The following is a 21607-nucleotide window of genomic DNA, read 5'->3' as shown; positions in this document are numbered from 1 at the left end:
AAAGGCATATGTAGGCTCAATTGGATAGACTAACAAACTGATAAAATAATCCATTGGGAAGGTATTAGAAAGTGACTTAATAGGTTTTCTATTGTAGGAAAATGTTAAATTTAAAAATATGTAACAATCATCTTGCTGTAAGGCTCCCATTCAAGTTTTTGCATTTCATGAATTGACTGGATTGATGACATGAATGTGAATTAATCTCACCACAACTATTTATAGCTGGTAATTCATGTCTTCAGAGACTTGTTAAGATATGATTTATGACACTCAACCTTGGGGTGCAAAAAGGGATTAATGCAACAGTGAAGTATCACTCCAGCCAGGTGATGAAAAAGATGGAAGTTTTTTTTAAAGCAGCTTATCTGTTTTGGGCAGTATCTTTGTGCAACTTTTCCCATCAAAGGTGATAACTTTCAGAATGCAAAGCTATTTTCATATCCAGTAATGGAGATTGAATATATTTCTTTCCATTATATTGGGTGCAATTGGTAAGTAGTTTGAGACATGTAGCTGGATTTTTCCAGGGGTGCGCAATAGGAGGCTGGAACTGTTTCTTGGCCATGAGCATGCCCCGGTGGGGGGGGGGGCGGGGGGAACAGAGCTACAGGGGAAGCTAAAATTAAAGTTTATTTATTAGTCACAAGTAAGCTTAGATTAACACTGCAATGAAGTTACTGTGAAAATCCCCTCGTCGCCACACTCCAGCGCCTGTTCAGGTACACTGAAGGGGAATTTAGCATGGCCAGGGAAACTGTCGCTTTTTGGCATTTTCATGGGAGCCCATTTTAATTGGCATGGCAACAGGTTCCCTGACCAAGTCAGGACAGCAGCCAAACTCTTGAGGCTAGAGAGCCAATCAGAAGCTTTTCAGCATGAGAAGGGTAGCAGGCTGCAATGGATGGTATATAACTGAGAGGGTGCTTCAATGTGGAGGGAGCTCGCACCAATATTTTTAAAACTTTAAAGTGTAACAGCCGCACCTTTGGCTGCACCCACATCAAAGCAGACAGGGTTAGCCTCCAGGCCAGGCTTGTCTCACGCTTTTGGGAAGGGGTGGGGGGAGGGGGTAGTGGGGGGCACATTTGGTTTCTCACATCACGGGCTGATGAGAAAATTTCAGAAAGAAAACATGAACTTAAAAAAACTGAGATATGAAAAGAAACAACTTGCCGAGCCAGAAAAAGACAAGCAATAAATACTGCGTTGGAGTGCAATAGGGTGAGGGTGTGTGTCCAGCTCACTCTCAGTGCCAGTATGCTCACTCACTTACCCTCACCCACTGAGAGGGTGGATGAGAGTGCATGATGGTGTGTGTGTGGGTGAAGGTGAAAGAGAACCCTGATACTGAGTTTGAGCCAGACTTACGGAGAGAGTCTGCCCCTGTGCACACATTCCCTCATACCCCTCGCCACTCCCCTCTGCATACTCTACTTCTCACTCTCCCCCTCACATTTCCTCACAACCTTCGCATTATCTCACCTCTTCCCTCACACTCTCAATTTTTGGCACAAACCCACAGATGTCAGTAAGGAGGACTTTGCATGGTTGACAGGGCTGGGTTTGCCATTGTTATTTCTGGTGCGTAGGTTGATGCTGGTGTTGTGATCCCAGTTGTTTCCACTGGATGGGAAGATCCCAGAATGGAACCCTGGCTCAAAAGACCATAACTTTTACTTTTTTTTAGAAAACCTGGATGAACAGAGTCACAGGAATGTCAATTAACTTTTAACAAAAAGAATTATTAAACTTGAAAAGGTGCCGATAATACAATACTCCTTCACCTCTTTATCTTCACAAATATACATGAATTTCACGGATAACACAAGTTACACAATATATCTTCTGCTATAATGGTCTCATTAAACACCCAAACCTGTTAAGCCCACAGGTTTACTGTGGTCAAACACACTCCAGTCTGAAACCAAGAGGCACAGTCGATTTTTTGTGGAGTTCTCCTCGAATTCCCCCAGATGATCATTAAACAATTGTTTCCAAACTCCACTCTGAAAAAGACATGCTTTAAAATCTTCTTTCAAACAATCCTTTCAATCAGCTGTTTTCATCAAGGATCCACCTCGAAGTTTTCCAGCTTCCCTTTCACTATTCTTTTGTCTTGAGTTGCAACACACATCCAAACTTCTGCACAAAAACTCACGTACTCAGTCCCCAGCAGTATATAACTGTTTTAGAAACTGGAAAAAGGGACAGCAAACCTGACAATTGCTTCAGATATGTGGCTCTTCTGTAGCCAACCTCATCAGCTCTTCTTTTCCCAGGTCTGACTAACTTCCATGAACAGTACAGAGTTCCAGTGGCAGTTTCTCTTTGTTCCTTTTTACTCCAATATCCCTGCAGCTTCTTTTTCATTCACTCGTTCCTGGAATTAGTTGTCCTTTATCTTCTCTGGAGGTTGCTTTCATCCACATTACTGCATTGTATAGCTTTCCTGCTTCTAGCAGAGCTGCGAGTTGTTCGCTCTTTAGCTTCCCATCTCCAACTGTTTGGATCCAATTAAACACTAAAACTAAAAAGGTCTTCTTAAAAATGGTCCTTTGTTGCTAAGCAATCTCACATTCTTTCCCCAAGCTCATGTTTGCTTTCCCCATCGTACACATTCTCTCAGCACAATAGAAACACAGTTTGAACTGAAACCAAAAACCCCCATACATGCAAAAACCATTTTTTAGCATTATTCTAACTATAGGTTTACCCTTTCCTGCACAAAACACAAAATTAAACCCATTTAAATCTGTACCTTATTTCTAATATTTAACAATACGAATATAGATCAATTAAACCTGTTTCCTGACAGCTGGGACATTAGTAAACCAGATGAGTTTTTACAACAATCAACAATGATTTAATGGACATCATTAGACTTTAATTGCAGATGCATTATTGAATTCAAATTTCACCATTTATCATGGTGGGATTCAAACCCAGGCGCTACCCTGGGTCTCTGGATTACTAGTGCAATGACAATACCACTGTGCCACCATCTCCCCTGATCATGTGTTGAAGAATATATGTTGGCCAGGATACTGGGAGAACTCACCTACACTTATTCGAATCTTTTGTGGCCAGTTGAGAGAGCAGATGGGGTCCTCAGTTTAACATCTCGTCCAACAGTGCAGCATTCTATCAGTACTGCAGAGAAGTCTCTGCCGAGATCATGTGCACAAGTGGGCTTGAACCCATGAACCTTTGATTCAGGATTCAGTGATATCACTGAGTTAACACTGATGCTATAACTACTTTGAGCATTGATATTAGGAATGTAACTTCAGTTGTGGCACCAGTCAGAAGGTTGTGGGTTCCTGCGCCATTCCAAGGACTTTAATGACACACCTGTGTGGTACAGAGGAAAAGCTACACTGTCTTTGTCTTTCAGAGGAGATGTTAAACTAAAGCTGCACCTGTCTCCCAGGTGAAAAAAGAAGAACCTATAGCACTATTTCAAGGAAGAGCAGAGGAGCTCTTCCCAGTATCTTGCCAATACTTATTACTCAATCAGGCCCGGATTATTGCTCTCGGCTCAGAAGCACAGAGACAGGACATTTCCCAGCCCCACAAACCCAACCCAGGAAGAAGAGGCCCAGGAGGTTGAATTTTTGTTCTAGGTGGGTGAAATCAGGCCTGTTGTCCCCAGAATGAGTGCAGTGGTGGGCTGGGCAGATGTCCTGCCTTCGTCCACTGACCCTTTGATAAAGCTATTGAAATATGGCTTCCTGCCCTCATTCTTCTCATCACCCACATACACAAACTCCCAATGCCCCACCATGCCAACCCACGGTCCCTCATGCCTGCTGTGGCACCCTATGACACTCTACCCATCCCCTATGCACTCTCATATCTGCTATGTACCCTATGTCCCTCTATCCATCTCCAATGGCTCCTCATATTCCCTAACAGTTCTTTGTCAGCCATGGCAATTCTTTGACAATTGCAATGAGTTCATGCATACTTTACATAAATTCATGTCTACCTTTAACACTCTTCTAAAGAGTGCCGAATCATTCCTAAAGATGTCCCGGGACCATATCCAAAGGGGCACCTTACCTCTCCCAGAGATACCCTGGTTATCCAAACAAATCCACAAGGTTCAGGCCCGCCCCTACCAGGTTGAATCTGCACACTTTTGTTTTCAGACACCTATGTCACCAGAATCACACGAGTGGAGGCAGCCGTTAATTTATATGGCCAGCTGCGTCCAGGAATCTCAAATGTGCAATTTATGACCTTCCACAATTCCTCCCCTGTGTAAATGGCAAAGATAAAAATTCTGGAATTGGGCCTCTGGCAGCACTTTCACGCAGATCGACAGCCTCTCCATCTGCATGGAAATTTAGCACTCAGCATCTCAAAACAGGTTATCTGCCCATTATCAGGCTGCTGTTTGTGGGAGCTCACGAGCACAAATTACCTGTTGTGTTTTCCCTGTTACTTCAGTGACAACACTTCAAAGTTACTTAACTTGTTGAATAGCACTTTGGAACATCCTGAGTTCATGAAAGGCACTATATAAATGCAAGTCTTTATTTTTACATCCCACCATGGCTTTATATTCATTGATCCAGTGAATGTGAACTCACTATCCTTCTGTCAGTGCTTACAAATCTCTGGACTGTACTCTTCTCCAGTTTGTCTGTTATTCTCGCTGTTCTCATTACTTGCATTTATTCACTTTGATGAGAAAAAGAAGAACTCACTGTGAACCTCTGCACAGTTGTCTCACTGGAGAGCAAGAGAGCAGAATGAACCTGTTGAAAGGAAACAGGAAAGATAACTAGACAATAACAAAGCTGAAAGAAAATACTCTAAGTTGGACAATTTAAAGTCAGCTGCTTTTCCCATCAGCCTTCTTTAATGGCTCTTCTGTTTTTCCTCTCAATTCTTTCATATTTCTTAATCTTTCCTTTTAATTATGGCAGATCTTTGGTTATTGGTTGTCAGCAATATCTCTGCCTGCTTTAGATTGACATCCTTGGTTAGTGGCACAGCTGAAACCAAAAGGAAAATGAAAGGAGCCACTTCAATGCACTTCTGGGAGTTGTCCAGTGGTGTTACAACTGTGGACAATAATAAGCAACAGATTTGCTTTCTGCTCATAGGCTGCACTGTTTTCTGACAGCTTCAAAATACTAACACATGGCATCTTTTGAGACAAACTGCACAATTACCTCCCCTCAGCTCAATTCTTTCTTCATTTTAATAAAACATGTGCTCAAAGTGGAGAATATTACTGCAGTAATATGGAATACGCCCCAGCAATAGCATCAGGGCTCCAGTAACAGCATCAAGACTCCTCAGACAGGGACATAGATAAAGCTCTGTTAACTCTATCCAACGTGCTTCAGCAGCAACCTCAGAAAAACACTCCTCCTGCAACAATGTATTATTTCCCCTTTTCTTAACCAACATATCATAACCAACCAGGTGATAGACAGGAGGCAGACAAGTGGGTAACGTCCAGGAAGGGGAAAGCTCGGGTGATAGAGAGCACCCCGGTGGATGTGCCCCTTCACAATAAGTACTCCTGTCTGAGTACTGCTGGGGGGGACAGCCCACCTGGGGGAAGCAGCAGTGTCCGTGTCTCTGGAGCAGAGTCCGGCCCTGTAACTCAGAGGGCTAAGGAAAGGAGGAAGGCAGTATTAATCGGGGACTCAACAGTAAGGGGGTCGGACAGGTGTTTTTGCGGAGGCAGACGGGAGTCTCGGATGGTGGTCTGCCTCCCTGGTGCTGGGATCTGGGATGTCTCTGATCGCGTCCCAGATATCCTGAAGTGGGAGGGAGAGGAGCCAGAGGTCGTGGTCCATATTGGTACCGCTGACATAAGATGGAAGACGGAATGGGTCATGAAAAGAGAATGCAGGGAGTTAGGTAGACAGTTAGGAAGGAGGAACGCAAAGGTAGTAATCTCAGGATTGCTGAGTGTGCCACGGGGAAGTGAGAGCAGGAATGGAGTGAGGTGGAGGATGAATGCGTGGCTGAGGGACTGGAGCTGGGGGCAGGGATTCAGGTTCCTGGATCATTGGGACCTCTTTCGGGGAAGGTGTGACTTGTACAAAAAAGACGGGTGGCACTTGAATCCCAGGGGGACCAATATCCTGGCAGGAAGGTTGGCTGAGGTTACTGGGGAGACTTTAAACTAGAAAGGTGGGGGGGAGGGAATCGTGATGAGGTGACTGAGAGCGAGGAGGTTAGCCCGCAAATAGAGAAGGATTATACAGTGTAAGAGGGAGAATAGACGGGTGATGGAGAAGGGGAGAGCTCAGACCAAAGGTTTGAGATGTGTCTATTTTAACGCCAGGAGTGTAGTGAACAAAGTGGATGAGCTTAGAGTGTGGATCGATGCTTGGAAGTGTGATGTGGTGGCCATTACGGAGACTTGGGGACAGGGACAGGACTGGATACTTCAGGTGCCGGGTTTCAGATGTTTCAGAAAGGACAGAGAGGGAGGCAAAAGAGGAGGGGGAGTGGCACTGCTGATCAGGGATAGTGTCACAGCTGTAGAGAAGGTGGAAGCCGTGGAGGGATTGTCTACGGAGTCTCTGTGGGTGGAAGTTCGGAGCGGGAAGGGGTCGATAACTTTGCTGGGTGTTTTCTACAGGCCGCCCAATAGTAACAGGGATGTTGAGGAGCAGATAGGGAAACAGATCCTGGAGAGATGTAGTAATAACAGGGTTGTCGTGATGGGAGACTTTAATTTCCCAAACATCGATTGGAATATCCCTAGGGTAAGGTGTTTGGATGGGGAGGAGTTTGTTAGGTGTGTTCAGGAGGGTTTCCTGACACAGCATGTGGATAAGCCTACAAGAGGAGAGGCTGTACTCGATCTGGTACTGGCTAATGAGCCTGGACAGGTGTCGGATCTCTCAGTGGGGGAGCATCTTGGGGATAGTGATCATAACTCTATCTCCTTTACGCTAGCATTGGAAAGAGATAGGATCAGGCAAGCTAGGAAAGTGTTTATCTGGAGTAAGGGGAAATATGAAGCCATCAGGCAGGAGATTAGAGGCGTAAATTGGAAGGAGGCATTCTCGAGGAAATGTACTGAAGTAAGGTGGCAGATTTTCAAGGAATGTTTGTCTGGAGTTCTGCATGACAACGTTCCGATGAGACAGGGAGGTGTTGGTAGGTTACGGGAACCGTGGTGCACGAAAGCTGCGCTGAACCTAGCGAGAAAGAAAAGGAAAGCGTACAAAAGGTTCAGAGAGCTAGGCGATGACAGGGGTCTAGATGAGTATACGGCTTGTAGGGAGGGACTTGAGAAAGAAATTAGGAGAGCCAGAAGGGGTCACGAGAAAGCCTTGCCAGGTAAGATTAAGGAGAACCCTAAGGCGTTCTATAAATATGTGAAGAGTAAAAGGATGAGATGTGAAGGAATAGGACCTATAAAATGTGAAGGTGAGAAAGTCTGTACAGAACCGGAAGAAATAGCAGAGGTGCTTAATGAATATTTTACCTTGGTATTCACGGTGGAAAAAGACCTGGGTGGTTGTACTACAGGGTTGAGGCGGACTGAAAACATTGAGTATGTGGGTATTAAGAAAGAGGGTGTGTTAGAAATTTTGAATAGCATCAAGATAGATAAGTCGCCGGGACCGGATGGGATGTATCCCACGTTACTGTGGGAGGCGAGGGAAGAGAGTGCAGAGCCTCTGGTGATGATCTTTGCGTCGTTGATGGAGACGGGAGAGGTTCCGGAGGATTGGAGGATTGCGGATGTGGTTCCTATATTCAAGAAAGGGAATAGGCAGAGCCCAGGAAATTACCGACCGGTGAGTCTAACCTTAGTGGTTGGTAAGTTGATGGAGAAGATCCTGAGGGACAGGATTTATGAACATTTAGAGAAGTTTAGTATGCTCAAAAGTAGTCAGCACGGCTTTGTCAAAGGCAAATCGTGCCTTACGAGCCTGGTGGAGTTCTTTGAAAATGTGACTAAACACATTGACGAAGGAAAAGTGGTAGATGTGGTTTATCATAGAATCATAGAAACCCACCAGTACAGAAAGAGGCCACTCGGCCCATCGAGTCTGCACCGACCACAATCCCACCCAGGCCCTACCCCCATATCCCTACATATTTTACCCACTAATCCCTCTAATCTATGCATCCCAGGACACTAAGGGCAATTTTAGCATGGCCAATCAACCTAACCCGCACATCTTTGGACTGTGGGAGGAAACCGGAGCACCCGGAGGAAACCCACGCAGACACGAGGAGAATGTGCAAACTCCACCCAGGCAGTGATCCAAGCCGGGAATCGAACCCAGGTCCCTGGAGCTGTGAAGCAGCAGTGCTAACCACTGTGCTACCGTGCCGCCACATGGACTTCAGCAAGGCATTCGATAAGGTCCCCCATGCAAGACATCTCGAGAAAGTGAGAGGGCATGGGATCTAAGGGGCTGTTGCCTTGTGGATTGAGAACTGGCTTGCCTGCAGAAGGCAGAGAGTGGTTGTAGACGGGTCTTTTTCTGTCTGGAAGTCGGTCACCAGTGGAGTGCCCCAGGGATCTGTTCTGGGACCCTTGCTGTTTGTCATTTTCATAAATGGCCTGGATGAGGAAGTGGAGGGATGGGTTGGTAAGTTTGCCGACGACACGAAGGTTGGTGGTGTTGTGGATAGTTTGGAGGGATGTCAGAAGTTGCAGCGTGACATAGATAGGATGCAAGACGGGGCGGAGAAGTGGCAGATGGACTTCAACCCGGATAAATGTGTAGTGGTCCATTTTGGCAGGTCAAATGGGATGAAGGAGTATAATATCAAGGGTAAGACTCTTAGCGTAGAGGATCAGAAGGACCTTGGGGTCCAGGTCCATAGGACTCTTAAATCAGCCTCGCAGGTAGAGGAGGTGGTTAAGAAGGCGTATGGTGTGCTGGCCTTCATCAATCAAGGGATAGAGTTTAGGAGTCGGGAGATAATGATGCAGCTTTATAAGACCCCACTTGGAGTACTGTGCTCAGTTCTGGTCGCCTCATTACAGGAGGGATGTGGAAATGATTGAAAGGGTGCAGAGAAGATTTACAAGGATGTTGCCTGGATTGGTTGGCATGCCTTATGAGGATAGGCTGAGGGAGCTCGGTCTTTTCTCCTTGGAGAGACGAAGGATGAGAGGTGACCTGATAGAGGTGTACAAGATGTTGAGAGGTATAGATCGGGTGGATTCTCGGAGGCTTTTTCCCAGGGCTGAAATGGCTGCGACGAGAGGACACAGGTTTAAGGTGCTGGGGAGTAGCTACAGAGGAGATGTCAGGGGTAAGTTTTTCACTCAGAGGGTGGTGGGTGAGTGGAATCGGCTGCTGTCAGTGGTGGTGGAGGCAAGCTCAATAGGGTCTTTTAAGAGACTTCTGGATGAGTACATGGGACTTAATAGGATTGAGGGTTATAGGTAAGCCTATATATAAGCCTAGGTACGTAGGGACATGACCGGTGCAACTTGTGGGCCGAAGGGCCTGTTTGTGCTGTATTTTTTCTATGTTCTATATCCTTCACCTGCCTGAGAGACTGTCAGATGGAAACATTGTTGTAATTGCCTGCTGCACAGAAACTTGATTGAGACTGCCCAACAGAACCCTTACAACCAGCAGGTGGAAAAGGCTATCACCTCTGGCCTGAATTTAAGCCTAGATCCCAGAGGTGAAAGATCAGAACCTAACTCATAACACACTCGCACGTCCAATGCCATCTTTGAAATGATGCAAAGCTAAAATCATATTCATTATATTTGGACAATGGATGCTGAGAAGACCATAAGACATAGGAGTAGAATTAGGCCACTCAGCCCATCGAGTCTGCTCCGCCATTCAATCATGGCTAATATTTTTCTCATCCCCATTCTCCTGCCTTTTCCCCATAACCCGAAGCAATGGCAAGGGATTATAGATGTACATTTACTAAGAACTACCATCTCTTACAGAACTTTCTGTATGCCTTTGCCCACCAAACATCTTAGGTAAATGTTGTAAGATCCAAGTGTCAAACAACAAATCCTTTCCTTTGTACTCTTATGAGAATAAAATGAATGATGATATTTAGAACATTGAACAATATATGTGCTCAATTGGACCAAAAGACAAATATATTTAACACCAAACTGTTAAATGGATTGTACACAATACAATCAGCAAATTCATATTAATTAACATACATTCATAATTTTGTCACTATTCCTCTCCAAAGTTAAAACAAAAAAAGGTTCTTAAGTGCTAACCACTGGCATAAAATTAACCTTGGCACTCAGTGTGAACCACTTCTCAGACAAACATTATGGGACACAATCTCAAACCAGCCCGAGGACAGCTGACCAGACAGCTGTGAGGGAACCATCCAGACAGGGAACAAGTGTACTGGCTGACAAACTGCACTTTGCAAACATGGAGCATTCTCATCCTCCTCTTCCATAAACCTTACTCCAGGACTAAGGGCTGCCAGGAAATATGAGGTCAAAGATGCTGAACATAATCACTGACCAAAATATTAATAAGTTGGCCCTTCGGAGATGACTCTCATAATGTAATCAAAGTGATAAAATGAGTCATTCAAAAGCTTTCAATAGGCTATTAAATATGTAAAGTGAAATTTAAATTAATGTTGAACATGTCAAATATTATAATTGGTCATGAAGTGCTGGTGTGCGCAACTTGTGTTTTGTAATTGTCCACCTTAGTAGCGGAGTCATCAGGAAACATCAAATCAATAACACTCCCCCTCCTCACCCTTACAGTACAAATTTCATATTTTTAAAAAATCTTCAGCTCTGATGAACGGTGATCCAGACTTGAAACATTAGCTCTATTCTCTCTCCAAGATGCTGTCAGACCTGCTAAGATTTTCCAGCATTTTCTGTTTCAGATTCCAGCATCCACAGTATTTTGCTTTAAACATCAAATCACGATATTAATCAACTGTCCCTTCAGAATGATACAGCAACAGTGGCCATGAGATCAACCTGAATTTGCTGATACAGAACATATTTAAAACTCAGGTCTTGGGCCTGTAATTTTGTGTGGGCTTGAGAAAAGCCAACTTGTAAGTTCTCGCGCCCTCTGAAATACCCATTTGATCCATGTGCGATTTTGCCTGGGATTTTTGTCTTTCCACACAGGGTTTGGGTTCATACTGCATTTTACGAGCCACGTGGAGTGCATAAGGAGCTGGTAAGAAGACCTGCCTCAGTTCTCCAACACAGCAGTCCAGCTCCCGACATAGTTTCAAGGCAACCTATACCTCACCACCCAAACCCGATTCCTCCTCGGATCGTCCAAGACTCCCCCTCATAATTCTTATGTCACCAGAAAAGAATAAGCACAAAACAAATCCCAAAATACTACAATCTGAGAAGTGTATTTAGTGATCCTGCACTTCAATACAATGAGATGTTCTCAATGAAAGCTTAGATTAGAGCTGGGCTACAATGTTGTAGAACTGGTGCTCTCATCCATGTTGCTATTGAGAGATTCCCAGTTGGGATCGCAGGACAATGGAATTTACCTCATAGTGCAGGAAGATTTTCTGCTGGCATCGTTTCTGGTATTGTTTCTGAGATGGTAACTCATATTCTGTTAAAATTACACTGCAGAAAAACAAAATGTTTGTTACTGCAGAGCGATTGTTGTTCTTACAGCACAGGTCGGTAGACAACATCACACTTAATCCTTCTTGGCAGGAATATTGACTTGCTCTTCTGAGCCCTGAAGGCAAAACATCACCTGTCTGTCCAATGTCAAAATCAGTTCGCACCTGCCTGTAGTGGTTTGGTTACTGCCTGTCTTGCAGATATGAAGTTAACTATTCAATAGATAACTTGTGGTTGTCATCTGCAATGTCACTTTGTATTAACCAAAGCTGAAGACAAAGGTTCAACTTTGGAACTCTTCTAGGCTATTTTTTAGAGGCAAATGTCCATTTAGGATATCCCAGTATTTCTGCTATCTGACCTAACTTTGTATTCAATGGAACTGCTCACAAAAACGTCACAAGAGATGAATATCCCAATGACACCAGGATGTTATTCTCTGTTGAAGGTTCTAAAAATCAACTTAGTTTTATGCTGAACACTGTAAATATTATTAGAGTTCTATATGATAAACAAGAATATCAGATGCTTACCAATTTGCTTTGCAGTAAAGCCGGCAATAGGATAACAAAACATTCAATTCACTAAGACCTAACAGTTTCTCACTCACACAGGATAGTTCAGTTATGACCAAAATACTAGCATGTAAAGATGTAGATTTAAAAATTGCCACTCTGTGCAAACTTTGCCCCGCCTCGAACATTGTTCGCACATTTATTGCCAGGTCTTCTGAGTCCAACGTTTCCAGAAATCAGCACAGCATCCCTCAGAGAACTCCAACGGATTGCAATAGTGCCAGTTGGAGATAGGATACACCTTTTTATGTCACTCGGTGCCTAACAGGAAGTTTAAAGGTCCACTGTAAATGTTAGTGAGTGGGTGAGTGGATGAATCAGTGGATCAACAGGTGGATCTTTCAGTCCCAGTGTCATTGAGGAGGTCCATCTTTCAGCCTCAAAGTATTCCTGGAGATCCATCATTTTCAGGAGGTCCATCTTCTTTCTTCAACGGTGGGTCAGTGATTTGAGCCTCTTTTCAACATGGCGCCAGGATATGATGCCAAGGCTCATGCCATCATTCCTGTCCCACCACAGAATACAGCACAAAACATTTGGTTCCATGAGTAACAAGGTCGGGACCAGAAGATATGGCCTGGTTTCCTACCGGCCTCCACAGTGAGAAACACTCCACGCTCCTGTGCCCGCCACAGGACATAGTATCGAATGGGAGAATTTCACCTCAAGTCTCTGTCTTTGGCTCAAGTGTCGGAGACAATTATCGAGGGTCACAGGGAGCAAATGAATTGCTCATCAGAAGCTGAAACTTCGCCAGCATTTCTCATGGAGTTCAGGACTTCCACAGGGTCCCAATGATATGGAGACCAGAAGATTTGGGTGCTAATTTTAATTCCCTTTGCATGGATAACAGGATGTTGATGCTTTTCACTTAGATGGCACAACACCAGCCACAGAAATGATGGAAACCAATAAACCAGGAAACATCTGGATGGTATTGGACAAAGCTTTGAGAACCCAAACATCTATGACACCAGAACAGAGACATGCTAAAAGCAGTTATTTAGAATAGCACAGCAAATCTTGCAGTTGAGAAAAAACTAAATCAATGCTTCCATGTAAATGTTAACTCTGCAACAATTAGGGAAAATAAATATATCAGCCCAAAGTTTGGAACATTTGATTCAACTGTGAACCTCTAAACCATCTAAACCATGGCGGCACGGTAGCACAGTGGTTAGCACTGCTGCTTCACAGCTCCAGGGTCCTGGGTTCGATTCCCGGCTCGGGTCACTGTCTGTGTGGAGTTTGCACATTCTCCTCGTGTTTGCGTGGGTTTCCTCCGGGTGCTCCGGTTTCCTCCCACAGTCCAAAGATGTGCGGGTTAGGTTGATTGGCCAGGTTAAAATTGCCCCTGAGATGCGTAGGTTAGAGGGATTAGCGGGTAAATATGTGGGGGTAGGGCCTGGGTGGGATTGTGGTCGGTGCAGACTCGATGGGCCGAATGGCCTCCTTCTGCACTGTAGGGTTTCTATGATTTCTATGATCACAATCACAAATTAACTGTTTGCTGCCAAGTAAGCAAGTTGGAAAACATCAAAATTTTAGGTGAATACATTTATGTGCCATAGTTTGACATTTTTTGCTATTCACTTATGGGATGTAGGCATTGCTGGCAGGGCCAGCATTTATTGCCCTTCCCTACCTGCCCTCCATTTCAGAGAGCATTTGAGAGTCGTGGATCTGGAGTCACATGTAAGCCAGACCAGGTAAGGATGGCAGATTACCTTCCCTAAGTAAACCAGATAGGTTTTTACGACAGTCAACAATGGTTTTGTGATCATCATTAGACTTTTAAATACAGATTTTTACAGAATTCAAATTTCACCATCACCTGTGGTGGGATTTGAACCCAACGCCCTGGGTCTCTGGTTTACTAATCCAGTGACAATACCACTACACCACCGCCTACTCTGTCTCCTTTCTGTTTGTCCATGTCTGACTAAAGGTCATCGAACTGTAACATTGGGCCCAATTTCAATTGGTGTACATGAATAGATTTTGAATGAGTTAAGATCCTGCCCATTAACTCGTTTTCTCTCTCTCCAGCATGCTGTATAAACTGCTGAAACGTTCCTGCATTTTATGTTTTCATGTTTTAATCATACGATCAATGATTCTCAAAGAGATGGAGGTTACAGACATATCCTAAACTTCATTTAAGCATTTAAAAGGGCAAGGCAGACTGGTGGCAAAATCATACAACAATAGGCACAACGCTCAATAGCAATGTAGAAATTAGAAGTGTTTCAACCAGATGAAAACTCAGTAAAAACAAGTAGTTACTGAAACCAATGTGTTACATTTGGATTACAGATGGGAATTTACCAATTCACGTGGTCCAAGAAGCGTCTACGATCCTGGGAGGCATGCAAAATTTATATGAATCCACAATGAAACATTTTTAATAATTTCCTGTGAAAAAATAATATTGAAAGTGCAATTAAAACAAATGTACGCCATTCGGGCAAAAAAATAAGTTGAATGAATCAGAACGCCTTTAACATTTAACTGAGTGTGGCATCAAAGAGCCCAAGCAAAACTAGAGTCAATGAGAATCAAGGGCAAAACTCTCCGCTGGTTGGAGTCATACCTGGCACAAAAGAAGATGGTTGTGGTTGTTGGAGACTAATCATCTCAGTTCCAGGACATCACTGTTCCTTAGGGTACTGTCGTGGACCCAAACATCTTTAGCTGCTTGATTAATGATCTTCCTTCCTTCATAAGGTCAAAAGTGGGGATGTTCACTAATATTTGCACAATATCCAGCACCAATTCGCGATTCTTCAGATACTAAAGCAGTCCAGGTCCAAATGCAGCAAGACCTGGACAATATCAAGGCAAGGGCTGACAAGTGGCAGATAACATTCACACCACACTAGTGCCAGGCAATAACCACCTCCAACAAGAGAAAATATAACCATCGCCTCTTGATGTTCCATGGCTTTACCATCAATTAATCCCCCGCTATCAACATCCTGGGGATTACCTTTGACCAGAAATGAACTGGACCATCCATATAAATAGTATGGCTACAAGGGTAGCTCAGAGGCTAGGAATTCCTGTAGCAAGTGCCTCACCTCCTGACTCCCCTCAAAGCCTGTCCACAATCTACAAGGCACAAGTCAGGAGTGTGATAGAATATTCTCCACTTAACTGAATGAGTGCAGTTTCAACAACACTCAAGAAGCTCAGCACATCCAGGCAAAGCAGCCGTTTGGTTGCCACTCCATCATTAAGCATTCAATCCTACCATCACGGACACACAGTGACAGCCGTCTGTACCACCTACAAGATGTAATACAGGAACTCACCAAGGCTCCTTGGACAACATCATCCGAACCCATGACCGCTACCATCTAGAATGACAAGGACAGCAGAGACATGGGAACACCACCACTCGGAAAATCTTGGAAATATTTCATAGTTCCTTCACCGCCGCTGGGTCAAATTTCCAGAACTCACTTCCGAACAGCATGATGGATGTACCTGCATCACATGGATGGCAGCAGTTCAAGTAGGCAGCTCACCATCACTTTCTCAAATGCAATTAGTGATGGGCAATAAATTCTGACCTAGCCAGTGATACCCACATCCCCTGAATAACAAAAAACTATGAGTAGCCCAAAGACTGAAAGAAATTGACCATCCTGGGTGTGTACTGAAGAAAAAATAATCTGTTTTTAACATCATTAACCACAGATTTTAATACCAAAGCAATATATTGTAGTTGCGGAAATCTGGATAATGTATTACACTAGAAGACCACTTGCGATAGTTGACCACATTAAACTACAACTGTCAAACAAGACGAAGAGACAATGAACAGGATTTACCGGCAAAGGAAATGCAAAAGTAAAAGGGGAGGATTTAACAGATGCTGAAGTTTCCAGCCCTGCCACTGAAAAAGTTTACTGTGAAACCTGTCCCAAGGAGCATTAATTGGCTCGGAATGGGACTTCCATCCCCAGCTTGAGAAGAAGTCTCATCTCTGAAGTTAGCCAACCGCATTCTGGTCCCAGAAACATCAATAATAGCACAGGCCTCTGCTGAGGTTGAATCAAGATTGGCCACAGAATATGACTTCATGCTGGCTGGCCAATTAACTCGGCAATTAAAGGCTCAGCACTGCTGGGATGGAAAGAGGGTGGGCGCTGAGAAAAAGGAGGGTGCGGGCTGATCCTTCTAATGGACTCCCTCAAAGGAACAGCTGCTGCGGAGCTGCAGACCTGCACAAAATAAACGGTGATGGAAAAACACTGCAAAAATGTCTAGGCTGCCCATTCAAGCACAAACCTCAGCCCCTCAGCACTTTAAAATTTTTATTTCAGCTCTGGATCGAGGTTGCTGCTAAAATGAAACAATTCCAGCCTCCCGCATTGCCTGGATCCACGACAGTTAGCCTAATGCTGCAACAGGTCCACAGCAGACGCCACGTGCCTGGTGCCGCACTCAACCCTGGAACACCTGGACAACAAAGGGCGGCACGGTAGCGCAGTGGTTAGCACTGCTGCTTCACAGCTCCAGGGTCCTGGGTTCGATTCCCGGCTTGGGTCACTGTCTGTGTGGAGTGTGCACATTCTCCTCGTGTCTGCGTGGGTTTCCTCCGGGTGCTCTGGTTTCCTCTCACAGTCCAAAGATGTGCGGGTTAGGTTGATTGGCCAGGTGAAAAAAAAAATTGCCCCTTAAGAGTCCTGAGATGCATAGGTTAGAGGGATTAGCGGGTAAATATGTAGGGGTAGGGCCAGGGTGGGATTGTGGTCGGTGCAGACTCGATGGGCCGAATGGCCTCCTTCTGCACTGTAGGGTTTCTATTCTATGAAAGACACCTATATCAGACTCCTATTTATTGACTACAGCTCAGCCTTCAAAACCATTATTCCCACGAAACTCATCTCCAAACTCCGTGATCTGGGGCTCGGCTCCTCCCTCTGTGAAAGGATCCTGAATTTCCTAACCCACAGACCACAATCAGTAAGGATAGGCAACAATACCTCCTCTACAATCATCCTCAACACCGGTGCCCCACAGGCTGTGTTCTCAGCCCCCTATTATGCTCCTTATACACCTATGGCTGTGCAGCCAAATTCCCCTCCAAGTCGATTTTCAAGTTTGCTGACGACACCACCGAAGTGGGTCGGATATCAAACAATGACGAGACCGAGATAGAGAATCTGGTGAACTGGTGCGACGACAATAATCTCTCCCTCAAGGTCAACAAAATGAAGGAGATTGTCATCGACTTCAGGAAGCGTAGTGGAGAACATGTCCCTGTCCACATCAACAGGGACGAAGCAGAAATGCTCAAAAGCTTCAAGTTTTCAGGTGTCCAGATCACCAACAACCTGTCCTGGTCCCCCCCTCATGCCGACACTATAGTTAAGAAAGCCCACCAACTCTTCTACTTTCTCAGAAGATTAAGGAAATTTTGCATGTCAGCTACGACTCTCACCAACTTTTACAGATGCACCATAGAAAGCATTCTTTCTGGTTGTATCACAGCTTGGTATGGCTTCTGCTTTGCCCAAGACCGCAAGGAACAAGGAATGTAGCCCAATCCATCACGCAAACCAGCCTCCCATCCATTGACTCTGTCTACATTCTTTGCCTCGGCAAAGCAGCCAGCATAATTAAGGACCCCACGCACTCCAGACATTCTCTCTTCCACCTTCTTCCATCGGGAAAAAGATACAAAAGTCTGAGGTCACGTACCAACCGACTCAAGAACAGCTTCTTCTCTGCTGCCATCAGACTTTTGAATGGACCTACCTCGCATTAAATTGATCTTTCTCTACATCCTAGCTATGATTGTAACACTACATTCTGCACTCTCTTGTTTCCTACTCTATGAATGATATGCTTTGTCTGTATAGTGCACAAGAAACAATACTTTTCACGATATACTACTAATACATATGACAATAATAAATCAAATCAGAATACAAATTCCACCTGACCAATTGGCCCTCCCACCAACCATAAAAATAGATGGGCCAATTGCTCTCAATTGATCCCTTGATGGGCTAAATTGCCTGCTTGGTTGTTGGCGGATTGGTTCTAACTCTCGCACACACCCGCCAACTGATATATCACGCTAGTGTACCATGACATCGGGATGTGTACCCAATGATTTCTTTGTATGATTTCACATGCACCTGGGTCGAGCACATGCCTGCCCGAGCAACACAAAATTCTGGCCAATGTCTAGCTCTCTCAGAGGAGTTGGCCAGGACAAATGGGTTCTAGTCTAATGGAAAGCTGTCCAATGATTCTGGATAATCTAACGATTATAGATCGGTTGGAGGCTTGGGCGGAGAATTGGCAGATGGAGTTTAATCCGGACAAATGTGAGGTAATGCATTTTGGAAGGTCTAATACAGATAGGGAATATACAGTAAATGGCAGAACCCTTAAGAGTATTGATAGGCAGAGGGAACTGGGTGTACAGGTACTCAGGTCACTGAAAGTGGTAACGCAGGTGGAGAAGGTAGTCAAGAAGGCATACGGCATGCTTGCCTTCATCGGCCAGGGCATTGAGTTTAAAAATTGGCAAATCATGTTGCAGCTTTATAGAACCTAAGTTAGGCCGCACTTGGAATATAGGCCCCAATTTTACCAACACTTTGCGCCCGTTTTCGGGCGCGAAACCGCGGTAAAATCGGGCGTGAAGCCTTTATCGCGATCTGCACCCACGTCCGAGCAAATCGCGACTTTACTGACACCTGATTCGGGCGCGGATCCGTTCCACGCCCGAATCGGGCGGCCTGACGATTTAAATGCATTTAAATCGATTTAATGAACTGCCCGCCCAACTCTACCATCAAATCCCATTTTACCTTCTTCTGTTCTGTTCTGGATCTGCGCTTTTAGCGACCTGCTAAATAAAAATCCGAAGCCGATTTTTATTTTGCAGGGTAACCTCCAAAGCGGGTTCAGAGCCTGCAATGGCTCTCTGACCCAGATCATCCTCTGGGAGGGGGGGGAGGGGCGGAGGAGGAAGGGGGCGGCTCAGATCATCCGCTGGGGGGGGGGGGGGGGGGAGGAGGAGGGGGACGGCTCAGATCATCCGCTGGGGGGGGGGGGGGGGGAGGAGGGGGGCGGTTCAGATCATTTTTGGGGGGGGTGGGAAGAGGAAGGAGGCGGCTCAGATCATCCTCTGGGGGGGGAGGAGGAGTAGGGGGGCGGGTCAGATCATCCTCTGGGGGGGAGAGGAGAGAGGCGAATCGGATGGATCTCTGCCGGGGGGAGGAGGGAAGTGGGTCGGATGGATCTCTGAGAGGGGGCAGGGGGGTGCACTGCCACTCTGCGGGCGATCCCTCCTCCCCACCGTCGGAACGAATCCCTCGTCCCGGAGTGGATGTCGGCCACTCCGGGAGGAGGGATTCGTTCCTCCAGTGGGGAGGAGGGATCGCCCCGCAGATTGGCAGCGGACACCCCTGCCCCCACCCTCCCCACCGATAGCCCGCAGAGTGGCAGCGGACCCCCTGCCCCCCCAGAGATCCATCCGACTCGCCTCCCTCCCCCCCCAGAGATCCATTCGACCCGCCCCCCTCCTCCTCCCCCCCAACCAGAGATACATCTGAGCCGTCCTCCTCCTCCTCCCCCCCCAAAGGATGATCTGAGCCACCCCCTCCTCCTTCCACCCCCCCGAGGATGATCTGAGCCGCCCCCTCCTCCCCCCCCACCAGAGATACATCTGAGCCACCCCTTCCTCCTCTTCCCCCCGCCCCCCCCACCCCACAGATGATACGTGATAGCCTCTCTCTCCACTTTCTGCTTTTTTTTTCCTGCAACTGGTTTTAATGATACATCACACAAACAACTAAATATATGCAAGTCAAATCCACACAAATGTAGTCAGGAACAGGAGGCACAGAATGAATGTGAATGGGTATTGGCTAATTAACATTCAAAACATTTTCTCCTTGCATTTAAGCCATGTAATAGTAGAAATAAAAACAGGAATCTGTTTTTTCATTCCCTGTATCCTTCCTGTAGAAACACATTTTAATAAAATAAAAGGATTAGATCATAAATAAAAAACACAACTTATTAATGACATCACAATAATATGTGCATTTGTCAAAGTTCCACTGATGTCAACACCAGTCAAGCAGTCTTTTGGTTGTTTCTAGAATCCAAAATTTTGAAGACTACTTTTTCTTCCAGAATTTGCTATAATTGTCAACTTTAAATTCATCTTCAAATTGCTCCTCTTTCATTCTAGCTCTTTTGGGAACACGTTTGCGCATTCTTGCTTTCCTTTCAGCTTCTGGCAGAAGGGAAACATCGACTGGCATCATAATAATTTTTTTAGGCTCCTTGTATCGGATATTGATAGTGGACCCATCAGGTCGAACCAGCAAAACAGGATACAGCCTGGCATAGACCTGCCTTCCAAAGCGAACTATTGATGTTCTATTCGAATTGTTCTGCCTGGGTACGCTAGACACAGGATACACAGCAGGAAGCAATCTTTCAGAAACATTTAGCTGTAAAGAAGGTACAAACTGCCACAGCCGTGCGCTCCAGCCCAGCGCCCGGGCACGCTTTTTCAAATTTTTTTCGAACTGCACATGTGCAGTTCAGAGCTCCGATTGTTTCGGCAGCGCTAAGCCCCGCCCACAGCGTGGATCGGACTGGAGCCGGCTGTAAGCGTATGGGAGCGCTGGAAAGCGGATTTCGAGGTTGGATCTGTACTACGCCCAGATTCGGCACTTTGAATCAAAATGGTAAAATCGAGCCCATAGTGTTCAATCCTGGTCGCCACACTACTGGAGCGGGTACAGAAAAGATTTACCAAGATGTTGCCTGGTATGGAGGGCATTAGCTATGAGGAGAGGTTGGAGAAACTTGGTTTGTTTTCACTGGAACAACGGAGGTTTAGGGGGCGACCTGATAGAAGTCTACAAGATTAGGAGGGGCATGGTCAGAGTGGATAGTCAGAAGCTTTTTCCCAGGATGGAAGAGTCAATTACTGGGGGACATAGGTTTACGGTGCGAGGGGTACGGTTTAAAGGAGATGTATTACACCGAGGGTGGTGGGTGCCTGGAACCCGCTGCCGGGGGAAATAGTGGAAGCAGATATGATAGTGAGTTTTAAGGGGCATTTGGACAAATACATGAATAGGATGGGAATAAAGGGGAATAGACTGAACCTCTAGTTCAGTCAGGCAGCATGGTCAGTGCAGGCTTGGAGGGCCGAAGGGCCTGTTCTTGTGCTGTAATTTTCTTTGTTATTTGATTCAACAGATAGTGATCGTCAGTTTGACCGACTGCAACAATTGAAGTCCCCAATACAGATCCAGTTGTGTTTCCTATTTAGTCTACATATTAGTGATTGAATGAGAGATAACCTCCATGAGAGCTGGTATATCCGATGCTGAACCCGAGTCCACAAACCCAACTTGAACACCCAATCCTACAGTAAAAAAAACATCAATTTACC

The 21607-nt window shown here is 45.4% G+C and overlaps 1 protein-coding gene across 1 annotated transcript in view; it reads right to left on the bottom strand.

The window, feature by feature from the left end:
- Window positions 1-21607, bottom strand: part of LOC144508500 (contactin-associated protein-like 2) — a 1535312-nt gene that overhangs the window by 1262518 nt on the left and 251187 nt on the right. Inside the window, exon 2 of the mRNA XM_078236477.1 lies at window positions 4716-4766. The gene's annotated coding sequence lies outside the window, so the exon portion shown is untranslated. The remainder of the gene's footprint in view (window positions 1-4715; window positions 4767-21607) is intronic.

This window comes from Mustelus asterias, chromosome 2 (genome assembly GCF_964213995.1).
Source record: "Mustelus asterias chromosome 2, sMusAst1.hap1.1, whole genome shotgun sequence".
Lineage (NCBI taxonomy): Eukaryota > Metazoa > Chordata > Chondrichthyes > Carcharhiniformes > Triakidae > Mustelus > Mustelus asterias.
The sequence above is the reverse complement of the archived record's forward strand: the minus strand, read 5'-3'. Positions and strand labels throughout refer to the sequence as shown.